This window comes from Crocodylus siamensis, chromosome 1 (genome assembly GCF_052110815.1).
Source record: "Crocodylus siamensis isolate JL-2025a chromosome 1, ASM5211081v1, whole genome shotgun sequence".
NCBI classification, from domain to species: Eukaryota; Metazoa; Chordata; order Crocodylia; family Crocodylidae; genus Crocodylus; species Crocodylus siamensis.
In genome coordinates this window covers 346,641,454-346,656,446 of record NC_143395.1, presented here as the reverse complement: position 1 = coordinate 346,656,446, position 14,993 = coordinate 346,641,454, and the positions used below count along the sequence as shown (strand labels likewise).

At 42.6% G+C, this 14,993-nt stretch overlaps 1 long non-coding RNA gene across 3 annotated transcripts in view; it reads right to left on the bottom strand.

The window, feature by feature from the left end:
• The window catches only part of LOC149874922 (uncharacterized), a 41,825-nt gene extending 35,210 nt beyond the window's left edge, over positions 1 to 6,615 (bottom strand). For all 3 annotated transcript variants that reach the window (XR_016439988.1, XR_016439987.1, XR_016439986.1), the window contains exon 1: positions 6,534 to 6,615. This is a non-coding gene — a long non-coding RNA (uncharacterized LOC149874922). The remainder of the gene's footprint in view (positions 1 to 6,533) is intronic.
• Positions 6,616 to 14,993: the final 8,378 nt, after the last annotated feature.

Below are 14,993 nucleotides of genomic sequence, written 5' to 3'. Positions count from 1 at the left end.
GCACATATGTAAGTGAGAGTAGAATATAGCCACAGGGTAATGGGAAAAAGCAGGCACGTACACATTACAACTATTTTCTTTTACAAAAATATTGAACTCATCTGGCTCCAGTCCTACAAATTAATTTTAATATTGGCACCACAGGCAAAACAATCTGCATATACACAGCAACTTGCATGTTCAGAGACAGCCCTTGTCTACATTTATACAGCTTTTGCAGGAATATTCTAAAGAAATATTTTAATAGCAGGAGTGTATGGGCCAGCAGCAAATTTCAGGGAAACAACAGGGAATATTTGTAGAAAGTGAATACTGAATGTATAAACACATGTATTCACACAGGAAGCCTAATTCTAAGAGCTGCACTTGTCTATGTTCTAATTTTGAGAAACAGTAACTTCTCACAAACAATTCACTGAAAGAGGAAGAGGCTATATTCACGAACTAAATTATTCACTAGAAATTATTTCTTTGGTTCCATTGGTGAGCTATGCTTATTGTCAGTAGAAATTGTGAGCATGCTTGGAAATGTATAAATTACTTGAGCTCTATGTAAAATATATGAATTCCTTTTTTTTTTTTTTATCTCCCCCCCACCCCACCAGAACCATTTTCCTACTCATGGGGAAAAGATTTCTGATGTACCCTCTGAATGACTAATGCAAAACTTTTAGAAGGATATACCCCTTATATGTATATATTTTCTGCATTTTACCATTAGAACATAAAAGGCTATAGCTTTTTATTTATTTATTCAGAGTCTAAATATTATAATTAAAAGCATTACCAGGGTAAATTCTTATTGTATTTTAAACTTTGTAGCAGGAATTTTCCCTGGAAATATCTGAATCAAATGTAAAACTGACTGGCCATGTCTACACAAGATGCTGACTTAGTATACAAACACAATATGTTCAATATCCTCACTGGAAAATTTTCAAAGCCAATTGGAATGAGAAAGCATTAACAAACTCAAAAAAAGCTCTTCATGAAAGATGACATCAAATATTGCATTCTCACAAGGTATGGCTAGCTCTGGTGTGATTTTTGTGAGAAATCAAAACAGGAAGTTTTTAAAAACTGTTAACTTTATGAAACGTAGTAGTCATGAATACTTTGTGTGAGGGGGAGGTGGTCCCATTCTTTAACATTTTGGGTCATCTTAAAAAAAATATTGTTTAGCTTCTTTGCTCACAACCTATTCAGAATTATAAACCATTTAACCTTTTACATGGTAATTACAGGAATGGCTTATTTGCAAAAATTATATGGATAACCTTGTGATGACAGGGGACCCTTACAAGGCCCATCAAATGTCAGCCTGCCCACCTGTCTAGGGCAGTCAGCCCCCATTTGTCTGCCATGTCTTGCTATTACATTAAGTGGCGTAAAGTGTGGGAGGCTGCCCATTTTATGCCCCGATGCCCAGGGTGTTATACACAGCTCTGACCTTCCCTATACCATGTCCAATGCCTGAAAGATGGCTTCATAAATTGATAATAGCTCTGGCCCATGGCTGGACCAAACTCTTCCCCTTTCTGGGTTTCTAGTATTCTTCCCTAACACTCTGCCCCTCACAGAGCCTCAAAACACACTGCCTGTTTCTGGGCCTCATTCATACTGACCCTCACTGGGTCACTCTCAACTCCGCACATCCCCTTTGGGTCTCTCTGGGGTCCTCCCATGGCCCTTCAGGCTCTTCTACTCATACACCAGCTGATCCACATACAGCCCTTCAGGCCACCCTCACACAGATCCTACTCTACATGGCCACCAGCCTTAAGCCTCACACTGGGCTGAACTCAGCCTCTAGCTCAGTGGTCACCAATTGATTGATCATGATCAGCTGGTCAATTGTGGATCCTCTTCATGTTGATTTGAGGCTGGGGGGGTGAGTGCACATGTGCATGCATGTGCACACCCTCCCCCCCAGCCCAGAAGTTTAGTGCATGGGGGAAAGAAGGAGGCCAGATTGAAGCCCCTGCAGTGAAAGACCGAGTACAGCAGAGGCAGGAGCAGAGGTAAAGGTAAGTGGGACCCCAAGCAGGTGGGTGGTAAGAGGATTGAGCCCAGGAAGCTCATCCAGGAGTATGGAGGCTCCCGCTGCTCTGTGCACCCTGGTTCAGCCCAGCAGTGGGATGCATGTAGCACCAAGCCACTCCTGAGCCAGTTGCAGTGGGGCTTAGGGCACAAAGTCCAGCCCAAAACAGCAGCTACCTTCACCAAACACAAATGGGGGTCGGGCACATTCCCCTCACAAATGCAGGGCACCGTGGGTTGCTGCAGCAATGGTGAGGAAGGGTGTGAGGTGGAGCAGACCCTTCACAGCTGGGGCAAGGCACAGGATGGAGCTATAAGCAGCTCATCTGGGGGGTGTGGGAACGGGGGGGCACGGAGCTCCGAGGTGTATGGGTGGTGTGTGCCCCTAGATTTGTACACAGGCTGGGGTGGGAGATGTTGGTGCTAGGGCAGTGCTGGGGTCTTCCTGGCATGGGTGCTGGGTGCACTCCGCTCAGGCCAGGTGGTGGTGCAAAAACTATGGCTACAGGGTGGACAGGCTGCAGACACCCAAAATTTTTCTGTAGCCCCCCCCCCAACCCCTCCAAGTGCTACTGGTACCAGTTCAGCCTTCCCCTCCCTCCCCTGAGGGCCCAGGGAAAGGATGGGCTGTTGCTGTGGGCTGGGATGAGAAACTGCTTCAGGCTTTTCCTGGCAGTGCTGCATTCAGGGTGGGTGGCAGCAGTGCTGGGAAGGGGCCAGGGGGTGGCAAATTTTCAAGAGCCTGCAGCCTGCCCACAGCCATGCTTCAAGTGCTGCTGCCAACCCCAACTGAAGAGCCTGGTGCTGTCCTCATCGCAGACTACCCCACTCCTCCCTGTGTGCACATCTGGGGCACAAGCCCTCCATGCCCTCCCATGCTGTGTGTCCCCCTCCTTGCGCCCCCTGGATGAGCTACTTGCAGCTGTCTCAAGCCCCACTCCAGCTGTACAGGGCCTGCTCTGCCCCATTCCTTCACTCACCACCATGAGGGGGCAGGTTGAGGCCCCAGCAGTAAAGGATGGAGTGAGGCACAGGCAGAAGCAGGGCTTTGGAAGACTGGGGGACAAGTAGAGGCCAGGGGTGGGGGGCACATGCCTCTCCAGGCCTCTGCTCATCCCACTATCCAGCTTGGCCAGAGCCCCACTCCCTCCAGCTCCTGCTTCTGCCTGTCCCCTACCTCCCTGCTGGGGCCTCAATCTGCCCCACCCCACCCCCACAGCCATTTCCCTCCCTCTGCCTCCTCCTATAGACTTACCTACTGGAGGGGCATACCCTCAAATTATTTTTTCTCCTCCTCGATCTGCCTCCCCTTTCCCTCCCCACAGACTGACCTGAGGGGGGGAGGCAGAGGTGGTAGTGACAGTGCATGATAGATCTTTGGTTGCTTTTTAATTTAAAAAGTGATCTACCCAAAAAACTTGGAGACCGCTGTGTTATCTCCTCTCTCAGCCACTCTTCCATGTTGTCACTCTTGTGGGAGACTGTCCTTCAAGCTGACCCTGCAGCCCTCCTGCAGCTGTTCAGGTTGCCCCTGCAACCCTACTTTACAGCCCTCATGCACAATCCTTCAGGCCATGACTGCACACCCTACTCCGAGTCAGCCTCCACAGATACTTCTGGCCTCTGGGGTCTTACACCTCATGGGGATCAGATGTCCATAACTGTGCCTGGCCCTAGATTTGTGTAACCCACCAGGATGTGGGGGCTGGGGCTTTAAGGCACCCCATCCTTGCCTTTCACTGGGGACACAACTAGCCTGGTATTTCTTGGGAACCACTCTGACATGGGCAGACTCACCAAACCATCCTACTCCAGCAGGATGTAATTTTCAGTCATTCCCCAAGACCAGGAGCCTCCTGACATCCCCATAGCTCTTACCCTTACCTCCAAGTTGTCACAGGCAATTGCTCCAGCCAGGTGTTCTTCTGGCTGCTAGCAGCAGACTTCTGGCTCAGCCCTGAGGGCCTAAGCTAAAATGGAAGCTGCTCAGCCCCCTCCTCCTATCACAAGGCCCTCCTGCAGTCATGAGACTGCCTCATCACGGCTGGCCCACACTTGTCAGATATCCTGCTGCCTGCTCTCAGCCCTACTGCCTGCTTTTAGCCCAAACATATTTTGATCTGTTAGATTCATGTGGCAGTGGAAAACATCAATTTAAAATTGTGGGATTGATTGTCCCTTTACTTAAACCTGTTTTATACCAGTTTCTTCTGGATTTTTTTCTTTTGCAGGATTTTCTTCTTTTTCATACCTATTTATTCTCATATAATTACTAACTTTATATCCTACTTGTTTCCCAAAGAAATAGCAATTTCTTTCTCTCATGAATGCTATCCTTCACTTGCAGCATGATGTTGGTGGCTTGATATGTAGCATCTTATAAAAGGTCATTTTTTATACACTCATTATCAGGGATCCTGTTTTTTTCTGATTAAAAAAATCCCAATCTTCAGATTTAAAAAAGTAACCCCAAATTGACATTTTTCTGTGTTTACTATGAAATGCCACTAAGATATAAATAATTCATTTTAATCACAGAAATGTGAATTTTGCATTTTTTTAAAAAATCTGAATATTGGGGATTTTTTGTTAATCAGAGAAAACCAGGACCCCTGCTCATTCCACACACATTTCTATATGTAGGAATAGGAAGGAGGTAATTTCATCTAAAAAATGAAGTGTTATTTACTATAATTTTATTCTGGTTCTGTGTCACTTGAGCAGATGTCAGTTTGTAAATCTAGCGGACTAGTTTATGCTGATATTATTTATTTATCTCTTTATTTAGATGTATACCCTACTCTATCCAAAAGACTCAGAGTAGCTTACAATAAACAATGAGGATTCCCCAAACAACAAAAATGAGAACTGAAAAATCATGGAAAAACAAGATTCCTCTCTTCCCCACAACCATTGTCTCCTAGCTCAAACCCCCACCAATCCCACCCATGTCTGAATAACTGTAACTTCAAGTTTGTTCCATGACATTGTTCACTCCCATGTTATTTTTTATGATATCACTCCTAAAATATTTCATTTTTATAGGCTACAAAAAATAATTAATAAATAAATGAATGACTACAAATAGAATTTTAAAAAAACTTCCCAGAGATTTTTGTTTAAGTCTAGCTGCAAAGGACCATTTCCAGTGAAATGTTTCCCAGGCTTGATTTAGTAAGTATAATGAACATATTACTGATTGTTTCACCTGTCAAATTAAAAATATGAAACTGAATGAATGATGGAAAAATGGAGACATGGAATTTTTAACAAAGTAATTCAATTGAATAAAACTTAAAGGGTTGAAAAATAAAGTACTTTTGCTTTTGGATAATTTATAGCTTAACTTCTCTTTTTTAAAATTCAAAAGAATCCCTTGGAAATCTGCAGACTTCATTCAGATTGAAAGTAAAAACAAAATCAATACTATATACAGAATAAAGTTCATTTTGCTTATGGATTATTTTCAGAAGCATAGAATTTCAAGATTTCTTACAACTAATTAAAAAGATCCCTTTCTCCACTTTTCCTGTGAATGCTGCAGACAGCACAATCAGATGTTGTTACTTCTACCTCTTTGTGAAAGATATATTTTTAGACATGAGAAGCCTTATTCAGTGAAAATGGAATTAGGAAAATAGATTCCTAAGAGCTCCTATTTTTAGGAAAAATAGGAGCTTTGTTGATTTGCATTAAAACATTGATGGGTGCGATCCAATTAACACAGGCATCAGTAATGCTTAATGATAATGATAATATGTGAATAGGTTGGTCCTTAAATGCAAAGAACAAAGAAGGTATAGATCTGGGAGGGAGATACTCCTTGCAAACTGAGCTTCCACCTAGGTTCATGAACCACTAATTGATTCAAGTTGATTTTACAAAGGCAAAGAAATCTGAAAGCATCCTGATTTGAAGAGGGAGGTTTGTGGGTGTTTCCTACGGTGCACCATCACATTCCCACTATTTCCCCAAAATTTTCAGAGTATTTGTAATGGAATTTTGACCTTTTTACTCCAAAATATGAGGGAATATCATGCTACTCTCTAGCTTTGCTCTGTCAGTTTCATCCATCGTCTTTACTACTGCTCCTGAGCTGCTGAATTCCTACTTCAGGAAACAGTCATCTACATTCCCTCAACAAAGGAAGAAAAGCAGTAGTTATCATCCCTTATCATAGCAGTACCCTTTCAACACTGCTGGCAGCTATATCTTGGGGTTCATGAAAACTTATAAAATACACATTTTCCAAACATTTCACATGCTTAATATAGCAAAACAAGGGGTTAAAGTCTGCAAGGATACAAACACATAAACATGCACCCTTTGTAAAGTCAAGGTACAGGCATGCCCCAGCATGAATAAGGAAGGGACCCAAGAACATTGAAGCTAGGTACAAACAGCCAAAGAGCCCAAGGCTGAATCAGTTCAGTCTTTGCAGGTTAGTCTATGCTGCACAGATTAAATTGAAATGGAAGTGAACAAAGATTTACCTTTGATTCAGGAAATGCAGTCACATGCCTGCAGTGGCTCAGGCCAGATGCCAGCAGTTGCTAGAGCACTGCTATCTGGCTGTGTAGTCACTTCCTCTTCTTGCTGCCCCGGAGGTCTCTGGGATTTGCAGTACAGACTTACAATAACAGCACTCTGCAGGGTTGCTTATGACTTCCTCTTCCTGCTGCCTCTGAGATCTGTAATCCACAGTTGTAGCCAGCAATAAGTTTGAGCAGGGGAAGGGGTGTTTACCCCTGCACCCTGGCCCTAGCTGGGGTTTCCCTGGGGGCAGTCCCCCCCTTCCCCTTTCAGAGTGGGCTGCATCCCCTGCTGCATTCCCTCTCTGCCCCCCCTCCCCCATCTTCCAGCCCTCACTGGTCCAGCTAGGGAGCAGAGGTGTGGGGGGCAACTATACTCTGCTCAAGCAGACAGCCCAGCCCCAGGCAGCAAAATGCTGGGATGCTGGAGGACTCTGATTTAACTTGAACCAGGAAGGAGTCTGGGGCAGAAATGTCATAAACTGTTTTAACCCAAATCAGTTAAGCCCAATTCTATAGTCAATCAACTTTATCTTAAACCAGTTTCAGCCATTTTGAAACTGGTTTATGTGCACTGAACTTCTGTTTTGTTACAGGTTTAAGCCAGTTTCTGATCACTTAAACTGGTTTGTGTGTAACTTCTATCCCAAGCCTAATACAATTTAAGGCTGACATTGCTTTTCCCAATGAAACTCTTGTAGAGTTATTTTTTCAATGGGAAAATGAAATGTTTTCCTTTCTGATTTCTGCTCCAGGTAAGGTCACAGTGGAAATGTGATGGCCCCAACAGGACATTTTAAGGGGAAAATTTTAGCAGACAGAGCACATAATACCACCTATGATTAAGGTTGTCAAAAATTTACAAGACCCTGTTTTCCTCTGCTTATAACTTTGCCAAACTCTAATCATACAGACTGAAATAGTCCATGTGAGACATCTACTTCAGGCTAAAATGTTGCTTGTTCCAGGAATAAAATTAGAGAAAATATATGATGTAGTTCATGGTAAAAACTCATTTAAAAGTAGACATGTACCCATTTATTTTAAACATTTAACTGAGGAACTCTATCATATTCATAGCATGGTCCATCCTATAACAAGGTCTCTTGAAATTTGGGAAGAGCATGGCCATTGCATACTATGTTTACGTGCTCTGTAGAGATATGTTAAGGCATGTCAAGATGAATTCTACAATGTACTGAACACATTCCTGTACTAAACATGCTTCATGCTAAGGTTGCAGGGAAGTAGCAAAAATTTTCTGTATAGGAAACAGAGTGATGGAAATGCGGAGATATAAAGAGACAGGTCAGTAGTTATGAAAGGAGTAGATAGGTGCCAGAAGATGGGCGAAAAATATGCCAGAGATAGAATGTAACACAAACAACACTGGGATTGACTGGGCTTGAAGAATGGGAAGCCCTGAAGGAAATGGGGATAGGAGGAGGAGCATGGGAGGAACTGGGAGCAGAAAAATGGGAAAGAGAGAACAGACAAAGAGCCAGTGGGATGAGACTGGAGACCAATAGGGGAGAAAAATGAGATGGAAATCCTGGGGAAGGAATCTGTGAGACCTTGATTCGGTATCAATGCGAGGTAACGATTGGCAGGGCTAACCGGACCTTGTGGTGCATCCACAGGTGCATCTCAAGTAGGGATCTACATCTATGCAACACTGGTCAGGCTACAGCTGGAGTACTGTGTCCAGTTCTGTGTGCCCCACTTCAGGAGGGTTCTGGACAACATTGAGAAGGTCCAGAGGAGGGCCACCCAGGGACAACAGGGCAGACCCTACAATGAGAGACTGCAGGACCTGAACCTGTTCAGCCTTCACAAGAGAGGGCTGAGGGAGGACCTGGTGACCGTCTATAAACTTACTAGTGGGGACCAGAAGGGTTTGGGAGAGACTTTGTTTCCGCTAGCGCCCCCCTAGCATAACAAGGAATAACGGCCACAAGTTGTTGGAGAGTAGGTTTAGATTAGACATCTGTAAGAACTACTTCACTGTTAGGGCGGCTAGGATCTGGAATCAACTTCCAAGGGAAGTGGTGCTGGCTCCTACCCTGGGGGTCTTTAAGAGGAGGCTTGATGACTACCTGGCTGGGATCATTTGAGCCCAGTTTTTTCTCTTGCCCAGGCAGGGGTCGGACTTGAAGATCTACAAGGTCCCTTCCGACCCTACTTCTATGATTCTATGAAAATGTGGATTTGGGGTTATTTGTTTTCATTTGAAAATTGGGGATTTTTTTAAATTGGAGAAAACCAAGATCTCTGGTGATCACATTCTACTATTTCTGTGGAATCCCTGCCTCATTCAGCATACAGGAACAGCAGAGCTCAGGGAATTGTAGTTATTCAGTAATTTGTTCTGTCCTCACTGTTCAATGCCTGGCCTTAGGCTTTATTTACTGCACACAACTGAAACCCTGCTCTGTATACAGAATTATTAATTTCTTCCTGGCCTAATTCCAACCCTGACTTCAGCTGATTCAGCCCTTAAGCTGTATTCCGTCCCTTCCTATTAGCTAAAATGTACCTCCTGATTTACTCTTTTCCCAACCTTACCCTTCAAATCATTCTTCCAGCCCCACTAAATAGTTTGCAGAGCCTGGAGCTCCTGACTCCTGCGGCTGTAAAGGAGTGAACCTTTTTATTTTATTAATGTTTACTAATGGTTTTATTAATGCTCAGCGGGTATTTCATTTCACTGGTTTATGTTTCCTCTTAAACAGACCATGTAGTCTGTTCTTCTGAACTGTTTTTTACTCTGTATTGGTTGGTTGGCATATAAGCTCATTTGTACTGTGCCATTACTGCCACCTGCCTTGTCAGGCCTTTCTTGAAAATGAAACCGTCTCAACAATTTTGCCCTTGGTTAAATAAATAAACCGTAACTGTAGCTGTAACATCATTATCTGAGTATGAGCCTGAAGGTCTGCTTGGGATTTATTAGGGCTATGCTGCCATTACCATTGTGGCTTCAGTTTTATTGAATTCACCTTGCTGCATAACAGCCTGTGTGACGCTCTTGTTGTGTCACTATAAAAACTGTCTACAACTCCTCTAGCTCTGCTTAAAGGTTTTTTTTTTCTGAGTCTTTCTTGATTTCTGAGACTCTGTCCTTGGATGTTTTGTCTTACCTGCGCAAGCATCTTTCAACTCACCATTCTTCAGGTGAAGGAGAATTCAAAGATTGTAAAATTTCTCCCAGGTAGAAAAGAAACTTCATCTTGCACAGGGGAATTCAGAGGTAGGGTTCCCCTGGGTAGAAAAACCAGGTTTAAAAAAAGCTGCTCTGTGTGTATGTGCAAATTGAGCATACAATTTTTGAATTCTCCTAAAGCAGGGTGTGTGGGCCTAAAAGCTTGCAAAGAAAAAATATTTTCTGCAACTATTTAGTTGATCTAATTAAATATATCACCTCTACCCCAAGGGTTTTGTCTACAAATGCTCCAGCCTTTTTTACATCCCCTTCACCTTTCACAGAAGTTTCCATATTATATTATACTGTACTTTGTTTTATCCAACATTATACCCAAAGACTCCTTTTATATCCTAGTTCACTATTGACAATCCCCATAAAAATGAAGGTCTTATGTACTGTTGCTGACATAGCTTAACAAACTGAATTCTGAAAAGGGGAATACTCTTCTCTTAAGATATGCCTGCATTTATTTCCTATTATCAAGCAGGTGGAATGGAGTAGTGAGAAAGGTTCAGCCCCTTTCCTCTGTTACAAGTTACCACAGATCACCTCTGCAAAGATTCTCCAACTAATTCTACCCCTCAGTACATATACTCCTAACATAATAAAGGTTCCTGAAGTGAAAATTGTATTGCTATGTTCAGAATATGGGTGACAAAAAAATGACCTTGCTTTCAAAGGTTTGACTTTTGCTAGACAACATTCTGGAAGGGCACAAGATGCTAACTAGATATACCAATTCTGTATATCAAAGTTTTCAGCAAGTGACTTACATTTTCTTAAAAACAGACACCTAAAAACTTTCTTTTTCAGTACAATCCCCTAGATATACAAACTCATTTCTCTATCGCACATCCTATCTTGATGTGAGTTCCCCAATTGTTTTCCCTTCCTCTATCACCCAAACCATTTATCTACCTTCTTTCTTCTTGTTACAGCTAACCTCTCAAACTCAATTCTCCCCCATGGCTCTTTCCCCTCCAGGTGCACTCTCCTCACCCCCAAAACAAGCATTGACATTTGTAATGCATTTTATTTTAGAAAGTAGTATGGGCTGCTTGTTATCTTTCATATCCAAATTGCATTTCTCAAAAGACAAAAAGAGACAGCTGGGTACACTTAACAGAGGTGAATAGCAGCAACATGTTGGCTGGTCATTTCCACAATCATACTAAGCATAGGCTTTGAATTTACCTAGAGTGAATGTAACACATGTCCAATGCTTAAAGCATGTTTTCATAAGATACGCAGGTCATGTATATTTGAGCTGGCTGTCAACACTCTGCCTAGTCTTTCCAGCAAACCACCTGAACTTTGAAATCTCTTTGGCATATGAATGCTAAGCACTCTAGATTGGCATATGCCAAATTCCTCCTGTAACACCATTTTCTGTGCTGCTTCTCCAAAGCAGGCTTACCAACTCTGTGCAAATTTACAGATGCTCTGTAAAAAAGCAAACCTAAAAATTCCTGCCCATGAAATCTATAAAAACAATGAAAGCATCCAGAAGAAATGAAACCATCCATAGGAAGCCCTAAAATAAATTTAAATTCATCTGAATGCACGGCTAGAGCAAAGCAGCACCACCTGGTATCTGCGTGGGAGCACAGCATTCTACATGAAGCTCTTTCAGAGCTTTGTGGTCCAAGCCTCCTCCCCATTTTGCTCCTAGACATGTGCTGCTCCTGCTACATCTAGTCCCAGGCTCACTTTGCAGGTAGGCAGAAGGCAGTCCTTTGGGGGTCCAGGATGTGGGGTGGGGTGTGTGGAGCAAAGCTGGTTGGGATAAGGCTGAGGGATGGGCAGGAGGGTCAGTGTGGTCTAGGGTGTATTCAGGGTAATAACATGTAGAGGTGTAGGGAACTCCTGGGAGGTAGCATGATGTGAGATGCAGTCAAGTATATTAGGATAATAGGGTGCCAGCTGAGTGGGGGACCCCTGAAAACCATTTCTGCAGTCAAGCAGAGTTCCCAAGGCATTTTTAATGACATTTATAGGGTTATAAGAAGTAGGGATGGAACAAAACTCACAAGATTGTCTAGTGCACTCCCCAGCCCAACTGAGGAGTATTTCTGAACACACCATCTTAGCCAAGTGTCTGTCTAACCTGCCCTGGACAACTCTCAAGGATGCAAGTTCCACAGTTTCTCTTGGTAGTCTGTTTCAATGCTTGACCACCCTCATAATTCAAAATCTCCTCCTAATCTCCAACCTAATTTTTCCCCGCTGAAGCTTGAGTTATTTGGTCTTAGACCTGTCCTCGTGGAGAAAGATCTCTCTCCATCATCTCTTAATCATCCTTTAGTTATTTCAAGGCTATAATCAAATCCCTCCTTAGTCTTCTCTTCTCCAGACTAGATTTCAAAGATTTCATAGACATTCAGGCTGGAAGGGACCCTGGAGGATTATCGAATCCAGCCCTTTGCCCAGGGGCAGGAAGTCAGTAGGGATCATAGGATCCCAGCAAGATAAACATCCAAATGTCTCTTGAAGGTATTTAAAGTGGGTGCTTGAACCAGCAGTCTATTCCAAACCTTGGAGGCTCAGACAGTAAAGCTCTTCCTTATGTCCAGCCTGAAATGGTCGCAGAGGAGTTTGTGACCATTCAATCTTGTCATTTCTTGGGGTGCTCTGGTGAACAGACATTCCACCAGGTCCCGGTGAACACCCCTAATAAACTTATAGCTGACCAACAGATTGCCCCTGAGTCTGTGCTTTTCCAGACTGAAGAGTCCCATGGCTCTCAGCCTCTCATCATATGGTCTGTTTTCCTGATCTCTGATCATGCGCATGGTTCTCCTCCACACTTTCTCAAGCTTCTCCACATCCTTTTTGAATTGTGGAACTCAAAACTGTACTCAGTACTCCAGCTGCAGACTCACCAAGGCTGAGTACAATGGGAGAATGATTTCCCGGGATTTGCTTGAGAAGCATCTATGGATGCAAGCCAGCATTTTGCTCGCTTTGCCAGCCACAGCATCACATTGAAGGCTCATGTTCATCTTGTGGTCAGTCATGACCCCCGAGTCCCTTTCATCTGTGGTGCTAGCCAGTGTAGCACCTCTGAGCCTAAAAGTATGCTGCAGGTTTTTCCTCCCAAGGTGGAGAACCTTGCATTTTTCAGTGTTAAACACCATCAGGTTCTCGTCCGCCCATTTCATGAGCCTGTCAAAATCTGCCTGGATCACCTTCCTGTCCTCAGTTGTGGATGCTTTACCCCAAAGTTTGGTGTCATCGGCGAACTTGGCCAGCCCACCAATGTCAACATCATTGATAAAGATATTAAAAAGTAAAGGCCTTAGGACAGAGCCTTGAGGGATCCCACTGATCACGGGGCACCACAACAATTGACTTGCATCAACCGCCACCCTCTGGATCTTGCTGTGGAGCCAATCGAGGCCGCAGTAGCCAGTTTTGCCAAGAGGTAATCATGGGATACCAGATTGAAAGTTTAAAGTCAAGACATCAATCTCTTCTTCTTTGTCCAAGTGATAGGTCACCTGGTTGTAAAAGGAAATGAGATTGGTCAAGCAAGACCTACCTGCAACAAACCCGTCCTGGGTAACCCTCAGGATATTGCCATCAGCTAGCCTGTATAGGATGGCATCTGACTAAATAACCCTAGTTCTTTCAGGCATTCCTCATAAGACTTCCCTCCCAGGCTTATCTTTGTTTCTCTGTGCTGGACTCTTTCCAAACTATATACCTTTTTGAAGTGTGAGGTTCAAAAATGGACACAGTAATCCAGAGTGCTGTGGATAAAGTAATCAGCAAACTTTTGACTGACATCCACACTTTTTTACTATGGTAGGTGTTAAGCCCCTAAATTAGAACCCAGCCCTTGTCCAGGACCCAAAAGGAAGGTTACATTCACATGTAAAACATGTCAGTAAAAAAAATGTGTTTGTCAATAAAAAGTTTGTAGATTTTTGGTTTAAAAAAATAGGAAGAAGAATCATCTTGGAATAGTAAGCCTGCTCCAAAGAAGTGGCAAGTGACATAAAGTAACTGAGATAAATGGTTTGAGGAGATGGTCAAATCTTTTGCTTAAGCCTTAGATATATAGAAAAAAAGAAAAATCTCTCTTCTAACTTATAAAATACTGGGGGGTTCGTGAGGGAGAAGGGGCACTGTATCTTGGGGAATATTACACAGAACTGCAAAAAAAATTCAAAAAAATCCAGTGCATCAACAAGACACGCAAGGTATGCCTATACTATATTAGCAGTAATTCTGGACATGATGCCCAAAACTAACCTATAATTACTAGCTGTAGTAAAACAGTAGCACTTTCCCATTAGTCATACAAGTGTGTATCCAGAAAATTGTCAGTAAAATCTTTATTGTTATTTCGTTTGCTTTATGCATAACATTCTTTTTTCAAATATCTATTTTCACTACATTTCTTTGCCAACTGCAAGCTCCCTGAAAGCTTCCATGATACTGCTAATAAATCACTATTAAATAGTTCATACCACTGATCAGCTTAGGCTCATTTGTTCATTTCTCCTCCTCTTACTTCCTCTGTGCTGCAGTTTTTTCTTTTAATATTTGTTTTTTTCTCAATTTTCCTGTTGCTCTTCATCCAAATTCTGTGTCAAATTTGCGTAAAGTTCATGTAGGAAACCTTGAAAACTTTAGTCAAGTGGAACATATTGGTTCTGTCTAAAAAAAAAATGGCCCAGTCTGTATCAGCTTTTCAACTCTTTTCAACCTTATCATACAGCTGATCAAAAGATTCAAAGTCATTTGCTTCAAAATATTCCCACAAAATCCTAGGGTAAAATTGGGGTTAAAAATAAAACAAAATAGTCTACTTAACTTTTAATATCACTTGTTGAACTCAGGTTCATAAGGACATTTAAATACAGAAGTAAAACAAATATAAGCAGGTTCAATCATTTTGCAAGTCATGAAGGGAGATAAACAGCATGTTAAGGGGGTGTATTATAATTATGAAATTCACTGGAGGATTTTCCAGAATACCACATTATTTGGGTAAACACTTGCTATGTTTAGTAATATTTCTGAATTATATGCCTGCATAATTCGCATGTTTAGGCTGTCAAATAATTTCACTCTTGACATTTCAACGTGTAGCTGGCCATGTCCAAACAGAGACTGTGATATGTAAACACCTATTCTATCAAGTATTTAATTTTGGCTTTTGTTGATAGTCACTGTAAAAGGTTCTCTGATAGGAAATTGTCCCCTGC